A 10,572-nucleotide genomic window follows, 5' to 3' on the forward strand; every position below is an offset into this window, starting at 1 on the left:
AGAGAAAGATTCTTACTTAAACAGATATAGATATCCTTGACGTATCTGCCTGAATTATACGTATAATGACGTATCTGTAACCAAGGCAAAAGGACGCAAATGAGATAATTTCCCTCGACGATCACGATATTGCCTATGAAATAATTATCCAACGACACAAGTGAAAGTAAATATAATTATCAAATTATCAGACCAATCTGGCCGGGTGGACGATGCAATTTAAAGCGTCAATACAAACATTACCGGCTGCGAGATTTGCACATCGTCGACGGGCTTTTCGAGAGGTGAGAAATCAAGGAAACGTGATCCTTCAGCCACGCTTGACTGCCCTGCGTGCAAATCGCGTTTGAGTACCGAAAAAATAAAATTAAAAAAATTGCGGAAAAAAGCGAGCAAAAAAAAGCATGCCGAGAAGGTAAAAAGAAGTAAAAAAGGCGGCAACGACTCGTTGAAGCTCACGTCATCGACGCGTCTGCGGCCACGAAACCACGTCCCAGCAAACACGTTAATCATTCCCGACACGCTCTCACGGCTGGACGAGAACGGCATATCGTCGCATTAACACTCGTAATTAAATTAAAAAATTTAAGTAACATACGGTGATGGTGGTCGTCAAACGAGAATCTGTCAACTCTCTCTTACGACCACCTTTCAACGATTCAGGGGTTTCATCGGGTCCTTCGACGTATTTTTTTTTCTTCTTCCTTTCCTCCTTCATCCCTTCGTCGCAGCCCTCGTTTCAACGACTGGACCGCTCGAAAAGAGACGAGAGGACGTAATCATTTCGCCTGGCGTTTGTTGAGCCGTAGACGCTGCTGGAAAAGGGTAATGCGCGGCTCACAGAGCCAGATATAAGGTGTTCCTTGTTCCTTCGTGTTCCTTCAGAATAATGAAGCAGATATGCAAAACTACGTTTGGACCTGGCTCCACCTCTTATTTTCACGACGGTCCATCTCGCTGTTTTCCTCATTTCGTTCTATTCCTTTTATCCAACTGTCTGTTTCACTTGCCCGTTTCATCTACCTCTCGACCCGTTCAGACTGGTCCGTCTTTTGCATCGAGCGTTTCTTCGTCTCTCGCCACTCCCAGTTTGCCCGACCTTTCGTTCTCCACGGCAGGAACAGAATAAAAGAGATGTAATGCCTCGCTATTTGCATATTAAATTTGCCCCTTCATCCGTACCACTCTATTCAAATGATTATTCTTCATCGTTCGTTTTAACGGAGGCGAGCGTGGCCGAACGACTGGGTTAGGGAAACGCAAGATCCGTGGATGCTTCCTCTACTTTGGGAAGCTTTAACGTTACAATCCGTCCGGGCGGAGCACCTCGACACCTCGGTCTCTCAACAAGTAATTGCGCGGAAAAGCAAAATTTTACGTCCGATTTACGGCGAAAATTCGCAATAAAATGGAGATCGGAAGCACCTCTTACTTTCTAGCGACGAGCCACGCGATTCGACTAACATTTACATAGATTCGCTATTTCCATAGAGAATATAGAGGCAGTACAAAAATCTAAAATATCGAAGGATTAAAAGATCACGCGTAACTTGAATATGAAAACAAAACAACGTAACGTTCGTATCGAGTAATGTATAATTTTCTGCTCGATGTGTTTAAAAAATGTGACGACTATCTCTTGTAGTTTATTTTATTTGTGATATTCTGTTTAATACATCTGTAGTTCTGAAACATTCTCTATCTTGTTTAAAAATAGATACATTATCAATGTGGTGTATTTCCAGTATATTTCTTTTTCCTTCTTTTTTTTTTTTTTTTTTTTATTAAACTGTTTCTACTCTCGCAAGTGAATAAAAACATATAAATTCGTTGAGTTTAATCACTATATTTTAAAAACGGCGCTTCGGATAGCTCACTTAGTGACATAATCGTCCAATAAACTATGAATTTCACCCAATTTGTGTCGCCGCTGTTCAACCGATATCGAGCGCTATGAATCACGCATCGAGCGTAACATAAAAATAACGTAGCGTCAATCGATTCACCTTTATGAACAGTAACAACAATAACAGATTTAACCGACATATAAAAAGCAGTACCAACATGCAAGGTTAAATTCAAAAAATCGGTACACAAGCACAGCGAGACTAACGAAAAACAACAGAGTTTTGTTTAACAGGATAGCGTTAAAGCCGAGGATATAGGAACCAATGAAACTTTATACAAACTGCGGGGATATTTATGCAAATCGTCCTCACAGGCTCTGAAAGTAGCGCTTTCGCGATGAAGGCTGCTGGAATCTGGGTTAACGACAGTAGTATTAGACCGCGCGAGTCAGACGCGATATCCAGTTAATCTCGTGTCGTTGGCCCCATTGTGCTTACATGTCATATTTACATACAACCGTGTGTTATTAAATAACGTATGTAAATCCTGACCGCGTAAGCAAGTTTCATGGCTTATAATATAAACATAAGAGGCGATTTCTAACGAATCGGCAATTCGATTGATGACTTCAGCTGCGTGCGAACAATGATTAACCTCACTTTGTCCCTCATTTTCACAACTTTGTTTGCCTTTTGGTATAAGATTGATATAGCGAAGTGACATGGTAAAAGTCAATATAATACAAAGATATATGTTTAAGCTTGCAAATTTAATTGTCGAAAATGTTCATACATATGTAGAGTATACAATTTTTTTATATCTATTCAGGTGAAGAATTTTAGTGTGTTCTAACTTCACTATTCTGTTAACTAAAAAAAAGACATATCGGTAAGATAAAATAATTTTTTAATACACGTATTCTGGTTTCTTCCTCAAAAGGTAGACAAATTGCAAAATATGTGGTCGTTATCCTCCATTTTCTTCGCTTCTTTATTGTGATTTAAATATATATCGGCGATCTTGTTAATGTATAGAGAGAATTTGAAGAGAAGAAAAAGTTAAAATTTATTTACATATTATCTACATTTAGCTCTACTGTAGGTTATTCTCTGAAGGACTCGACAACATACTCGCTTGCTTGTTTGTTTTCTTCTAACCGCTCTTTTGTCTCAACTGAGACCTGGACGTCTGCTCGCTCTTCGCTCCTTCACTCTCACACGTACAATATAAATGTACTATTTATTTTTTATTATTTAGGCGGGTCTAATAAGGCGGACTAAACGGCAAGTCAATGATCAATACATTTTTATTATTCAATTTCGAACTATCAATTTCAATTTACTCTACTCGGTGTCTCATATTTCGTTCTGACTCAACGACAGTACGTGAGAATTTGTTAGTCACTCGAGTTGAAAACATTTCTTACATCGCGGAGTTTTAACAAGTGTACAAACTCAGAAAGTTATACGTCGCGAGTTTACCCTTTTCGTACGTCGCGCGTTCTCCGGCTCTCGTTTCAGTCGTCGTCGTGCATCGTCGCGCGTTCGAATTACCGCACACTTATCGTGACGAGGTGCACACGCGCGTTGACACGACACGAACGAGAAGACGAGGGCGTCGAAGAACGTAGGAAAAACCGGAGAAGAGAAAAGAGGGAAAGCTTGCGCGGCCGATGTTAAGGCGTTTTCAGTCTTCGTTCCGTCGCGTAATATGAGAAGATCACTCGATAAAGTTACAGTCTTTTCTTTGCTATCGTCGACGCTGTTGTCGACGTCGATGTCATCGTCGACGACGACGCTGGTTGTTGTCAAAAGCTCCTTACCTACTTGACGACGCTGGAAAAACTAAGCAAGAGATGGGACATCGCGTCGGTGGCTGTGTAGCGGTCGTGGTTGCGGCGACAGTGGTGTGTTACAGCGAGCGTGCATAGTCTCCATGGCGACCCAATAAGATCTCTCCCACAGGATGTAATGAAATCCTGAAAATCCCACAGACGCGCGGCAACCGAGCTACCTAAATAGCTAAACCAAGCTTCGTGTTTTCGATGTTGATCCCGCTCCTACTGGCAAAGTCCAGGCAAAGCGGTTGCTACGTCGCGACGCGTCGGTTAAGTGATTTCCGATTTGCCAACGAAAAAATGTTTCCCAACGATCAGAGTTTTATTTGACTTTTATCGAGTGCATTCTATAGGTAAATTTCAATTACGTGATCGGAGCTTTGTAAAAAATTATACGGAATATATAATCTGTCGTGTCAAAGGAAAAATTTAATAATTTTATGAACACAGCGAGTGCTTGACTTTAATAATTTTATACGATAGCTAAACAAGCTTAAATAATAAATAAACTTGTCACAGGAGTTATGTAAAAATTTGTAAGATAGATATTTTATACGAATATCATTGCCATAAATTTGTGTTTGTTATTATCATGTGTTTCAGGAATTAAGATTTATAAAACCGTAAATGTTTCGAGGAAAAACTTGGTTAAATAGCCTTTACTCTTATCTAGTCACAGTGAATTGTTAGTTTTTAAATCACAACGTTTACAAATGTAGAATTTTCATTTTGTATTCTCGGAAATAATTTCACAAATTGACCCATAAAGATCTTGTTTGAAACCAATAATCTCGACAAGATGAAATACGTCTACGATCTACTATCAAATCTTAAAACCTCATAAATCCACTCAAGAACAAATTCCAGTAAATTCGAACGACGTGATGCAGAACATATAGTAGCAGAGAACACTCGATACAATCACCCGGCTAATACACATAAAATCCACTTTCGTATTAATCAAACTGGGAAAACCAGCACTGGATGCACCAGCACGACCAGCAGCTCGAGCCAAGGACTCGGTCAGTATTTTATAGAGTTGGTTTTTGCAAATTGAAATAACTAAACCTCTTGCCTGGCTACGCGATTCGAAAGCGCCGGCAAGAAACATCGATATAAATTTTCGAAGCGTGTGCAGCAACCGCGTCCTCGTAATCCTGTTGTACAATCCTGGCAATATCTTCTCCTTAGCGAGGACAAGAAAGCCGGCTAGAACGAACCAGTTGACCGCCACCGGTGCATTCTATGAAATGTAACAATCCTGGGTTCTGGTAACAATATTAAATTTCCAGGGAATTTCATTTATCAGCGGGTACGAACACGGCGAATCTGATGCAATTGAAGATAACGAACTGTGCCTATTGCACAACGTTTCCGCGTATTAATCAGTATATAAGATCGTAACTCCTTGCCAGCCTTTTGTTACACCTTTATAATGTTCCCAACTGTTACGATAAAGCGATACGTTTTATACCATTCGAGAACCGGTACGTATTTTTGTGCGAAACAGTACTTTATGCGTCGTTCGCGTGCGAAACGTAAGAAGATTGAAATCAGCCTGATAAATCAGCTCGTTTTACTGGGAGGATTACGCTGAATTTCACTCGAAAACGATAGGAAAGTTTGAAAATACGCGTATCGCAATTGGGAGATCGCCAAATAGTATCCGCGTTAGCCCCCAGGAAATTGTTGAATCGTTACAGCCCCCTGAGTGTCAAACACACCGAGCAATCGCTACACGCTAATTGAATATATGTGTTAAATGTGTGTCACTCGGTTGAAAAAATGCTACGCTTTTCCTCGTCGATGCGAGAAAACGAGGGTCCGTTCACCTCGTTAAACGTACCTCTTCTATTTTCCCAATTTTTACAGCCCTTTTTTTGCTTTCTATCTCGATCCCTTTCATCGTTCCAATTTCACTCGGTCAAAACGAAAATATGAAATTCAAACGTTAATTGCTACTCGATCATAAATCTTTTGCCCCGCACGCCACCGATATAAATAGAATAGAAAAGAAGATATACAATCATTCGTATTGCTTAAAAATAAAATCTAACAAACTACAAACCATCATCGTTAATTGGTCACAAAAAGTATAGAATATGGTATCTCTATTTTAACATCAGTCTTCGATCTTGACGTCAAACAGAAAAACCAAAAGAGTAAAAGGCAAAGGTAGGACAGAAACGGGTTGCGATACGAGACGCGTGTGTCTCTTGTCCCTCGGATAAAATCTGACCGATCCCGGCAGACTGCCGGTTTTCCAGGGAGTCCAACACATCGATCACGTGCACGCCTAATAGCAGCACGTGTTGGTGATTACGCTCGAGGGACTGTGGCTAGATCGGGTCTAGGTAATTGCCTGAGCATCGAGCTTCCACCACCCAGCCTCCGATCTCCATCCGCCGTACCGGCAAACCCCCGTACACACCAGAATCACCCCGCATGTACGACCATCGATGGTATAGCCTAGCTACGTACGCGATTGATTGGTTAACATGTCTGGCTGGCCTCCAGTCTGGCCTTGATTATCTATCTCTCCACCCTGTCTGCAGCTTACTCACCTCAGTCCACTTTCTCTCTTGCCTCTCTACCTGCCACTTTCCCACCCCCGCAGTTACGCGGCACCCACCACCGTATCATTCAAATTGCGGTATTAAATCCCTCTTCTCTGCGTCGGTGCAGCACATACCCCCTTCCCAAAAACTGTCCTCCCAAGGCACGATGAAAATTGCACATTTTACGTAGGACCGCGTAATTGAGGCTGGTGTAGCCGACCGTTCCAAGAGTTCTTCTCTACTTTACCCTCCTACATGATTCGTCTTTCCGTATCAATTTGTTTTACCTCTTTCTCCGCCTTTAATCGCGTAAATCGTTTTAGATAGAGAGGAAAATGCGGGTTTTATTGCGACTCGTATTTAATTATGATTCGCTTGCTTAAATTAAGATTAATTTATGAAGGGTTCATGAATATTCAGATTTTTTTACGGACACAACGTGGTCTGTTTTTATGGTGAGTTTTAATCTTTTTTGGTAACAAGAAGCTTGCTCGAGGTAACAGACGTCTGTGATACGTCCAACAATATTATTATAACGAACAACCTGTTACACGCATCGGAAAATGTCTAAATAGTACACCCACCGATCAACTAAAGCAAATATAAATATGATTCTAAAGATTAAAATTTCTAGTTTATTATTTCGAACCACGTGTATCTCCGTGTTATGAGCCTTGTCTTCTTTGTAAACGTAAAACTACCCCAATATATACCGCGACTGTTAAATAAAGTCTTAAATTACCAAAACTTAAAGTTACTGAAACTGTTACGATTTTTAAAATGTTGCGCTGCCTTCAAAAACATACGTCGAAATAAACTAAGGACATTGCAGTCGAAAGTTGAATAGTCCGGAATTGTTTTCCGCTGTGTTTGCTGGCGGCTAGGAGCCATCCTTTCTATGGTGTTGAACGTCAAACGACGCGGTGGAAAAAAAGAAAACAGTGCGCAGACTTACGTGTCCCCAGGTGTGCCGCCGCTAAAAAAGCGTTATGGAAGGTAACTGAAAACGGCAAGCAGGGGTCCTCGGTATCTTTCATAATAGAAAGGAGGCGCGACATCCTCCGGCGCGTCTCGCCCCTTCCGAGCCGCGTTTTATTTTTCGGCTCGCAAAGGGAAGCATTTTTGCACGCAGTCTGAACACGTAGACTAGGGGCAGGGCAGGGCAGAAGCGTAGGTGTCTATTAAAGCACAAGAGTGACATAATACTCGCCACTTAAAAAGGGTTGCCGTGTGACCAGACAGCGAGAGGGTGTCTGGTGTCTCAAGAGCCCCACTCTACGGTGTATCATGCGCATCTCCGGGCTTTTCCCTTACGCGTTGCGTTAAGACAAATGCGTACCCTTAAGCGTACCCATACATATGCATACAGTATCTGCGCGTATCAGCACGTACTGGCGTGATTCAATACGCGAGGTGAGATCGATCGGTCGTTGATTAAATCGAGTGCAGCGCGGCTTACCGAAAGAACACTCGAACGTTTTCTCGATGGATTTTAATTTCTTCTTCATAGAGGAGATATGTTTGCGAAAACGAGAAATCTTGATTATTATAGTGGTTTCGTGGAATTTTATGGCGTATATTTATTTAAAAAATTGCCAGAGTGACGTACTCATAAATAGTAACTTCTTCATGTAACATTAACGTATCACTATTGCGTCCTGGCATTTTTTATGTTTTTTATATTAATGGGTTTTATAAATTAGCGTGGAAAATTGCACTTTTTGGCATAATTTATTTTATACATAATTTGAGTTTGGTTGAAACTAGATTTAAAAGAGAAATAATTTTGATATTAGAGATGTTAACAGGAAGTGTAAAACGAATGCAAGATATAGAATTCCTTTGAATAAAAATTGATAACTATCATTCTAATTAGACTTGAATCATTTACGTATCTCCGTCTAGACACTGTCATTTCCAAAATATGGAATTAATACTCACTAGTAGATAGCTATCCAGAGTTCAACATACATTAGGATGTCATTAAACTGTAAGACGACCATAAAGTTTTAAGCTGCGCTCTGTGTTACGGGTTCCTTGCATCCGAACCGGTTGAATTACACATTATACGCGGAATAAAAGTATAAGCAAAGGTTCTCGCGTTTCAGATGCAGAACTTCCGTCGGCTCTGCACCTGCAGGATGAAATTTATCCGGCTTCCGGTGCTTCCCCGTCCTCTCGAGACGTTTCATTCCGCAGATGAAAAGCACCCACGGATTACCTTTACAAAATACATGGGGGATCCTCCCCGTTTTCGCGGGGGTTGCTTGATCCTTCCCCTTTTTGCGAAAAACGTGGAATACAATTTTATGGCTTACTTTTTTTTTAAGAAAGATGCTCGTAGACTCTCGTTGGTTGAACGAAGACACGAAACGACGCGAATGAAAAGGGAAGAAAAAGTGTACCTGAAAAAGGGAAAAAGAATAACAGAGATGCAGAGAGGGCGGGGGGGGGTAAAGGATAAAGATGAGAGAAGGAAAAGCGGGGACGGAACGTCTGCTCCTTTCTGCGATGCGTGACCCTTTTCCCTCGAAGCCTAACCAACCCCACGCGTGAGTTAGGCCACCTCGAAGGGTGTAAATGTACTAGGAGATAGATTCACAAATATACGAGAGAGCAGAAGGGAAGGGTGTTCGCGATGAAGGGAGGACGAAGCAGGATGCGGTAGAAATTCTACAAAATTTTAACCTCCAGACATCCATCACTATACGCGACAGCTAACCACCTCAACCCCTACAGATCTGCCAGACTGCACGCTTTTTTGCATGGCTTACCAAGCTATGTTTCGTCGGCGGATTCGTCAAGTGTGATCCGTCATGTGAACTCGTCTCGAAGGGAACGACACCTCCAATGATATTGTCATCGTCTACCGAACAATGGACATGTGAAAGATTTTTAATTTGAAAGTGCATCGTTTAATAGGGATTGTTGAACGAGAAATAATTGCTGTTTGAAACGTTGTTTTTGTATTATTTATTGGGTAATGTATTTTTTGCTCTGTGTATATTTGAAAATTTTGTGAGAAACTAGATGAGCATTCGACGTTTATGGCTTATTTGTTAGAAAATTATCGAGTATCGTAACGAAGAACTCTATTTGTTTGAAGACGTACAAAGATCTAATTACGTGGAGGGAAATCTTGTGTTGTCAATGGAACAATTTCTCCAAACACCTCTTTTATAAAAATTTTGCACTTACGACCGTTACACGCTGCTAAAAGATTGATGTAAAATAGAGACAGATAGAATGGAACAGGGAAGCGGTGTGGATATATTCAAGATCGATCTTTTTGCATCTGAAACTTGATAAGCTGTTCGTTTAATTGCTGTTCCAAGAACTACTCCATACACGAATAAAAGTAGCATATTAAATTAAATTTCACGTAGAACGTACATTACTAAATACAACATCAATTTGAATTATTAATTACGTACTCTTGTTGCAAATGCGGTCATTGAGTTATTACGATGCGTACATTCGATCCTACTTTATAACAATTATTTTTCTTCCTCATAAATTTGATCCAGAAATTTCGAGTCTCGTTTCGTTTTCAAATCAGGAACACGATATGTATCTATCATTGCCATAACAAAATACAAGAACGCAGAGTAACAGAATTATAAAAAGAAACGCACAGTACTCATACACAGTTCGATCTGCGAAAAAGAATCAGCTAATTTAAACTCAGTGTTCGTTTTGCTCGTTGCTCTCGTGAGCCACACAGCGGAGCCGCTATTTCAATTTCTCTATTAAAAAAGAGGAACTCACTTTCAAGCGTAGAGAAAGAGTAACAACAACAACAACGCCAACAAGCTGCTGTTGGAGCAAGACTGCAGCGGCGGCGAATTAAACCTGAAAGCCGTAAATTACAATCCGGCTGGTTCTCCCGAACCGTGAGCTACCATGTTCTTCGTCGGAGTGGAATTATCCGCCGGTAAACAATGCAAAATTATAATGAACGCAAAAATTCACCTTTGTCGATACGTTGAGACCTGTAGACGCGAGAACCATGACCCTTCGTTACAGTGAAATATTCAGTATTGTTCGCGACGCAGCGCTCGTTCGAGGTCGCGTGAGAGCGCGCGCGCGCTCGCGCATATACACGCGAGAAAACGAAACAGAGGCGGAGGAGAGCACAACAGGGACCTCGTTGTCGATGTAAATTTTTTAAGCGGCCGGCTCGCGTGCATCCGTGCATCGGCCAGTTTAATTAGAAGCGAACGCCACTATTATTTCCACGCTCGTCGACGCAGGCCAACAGTAAACGTTCAAGCCGCGAACGTTTAAGTCCCTTCAATGATTTATTTCCTTTTCCAATTTGCGCGACAA

The sequence above is a fragment of the Bombus vancouverensis genome, chromosome 2 (genome assembly GCF_051014615.1).
Source record: "Bombus vancouverensis nearcticus chromosome 2, iyBomVanc1_principal, whole genome shotgun sequence".
Taxonomy (NCBI): domain Eukaryota; kingdom Metazoa; phylum Arthropoda; class Insecta; order Hymenoptera; family Apidae; genus Bombus; species Bombus vancouverensis.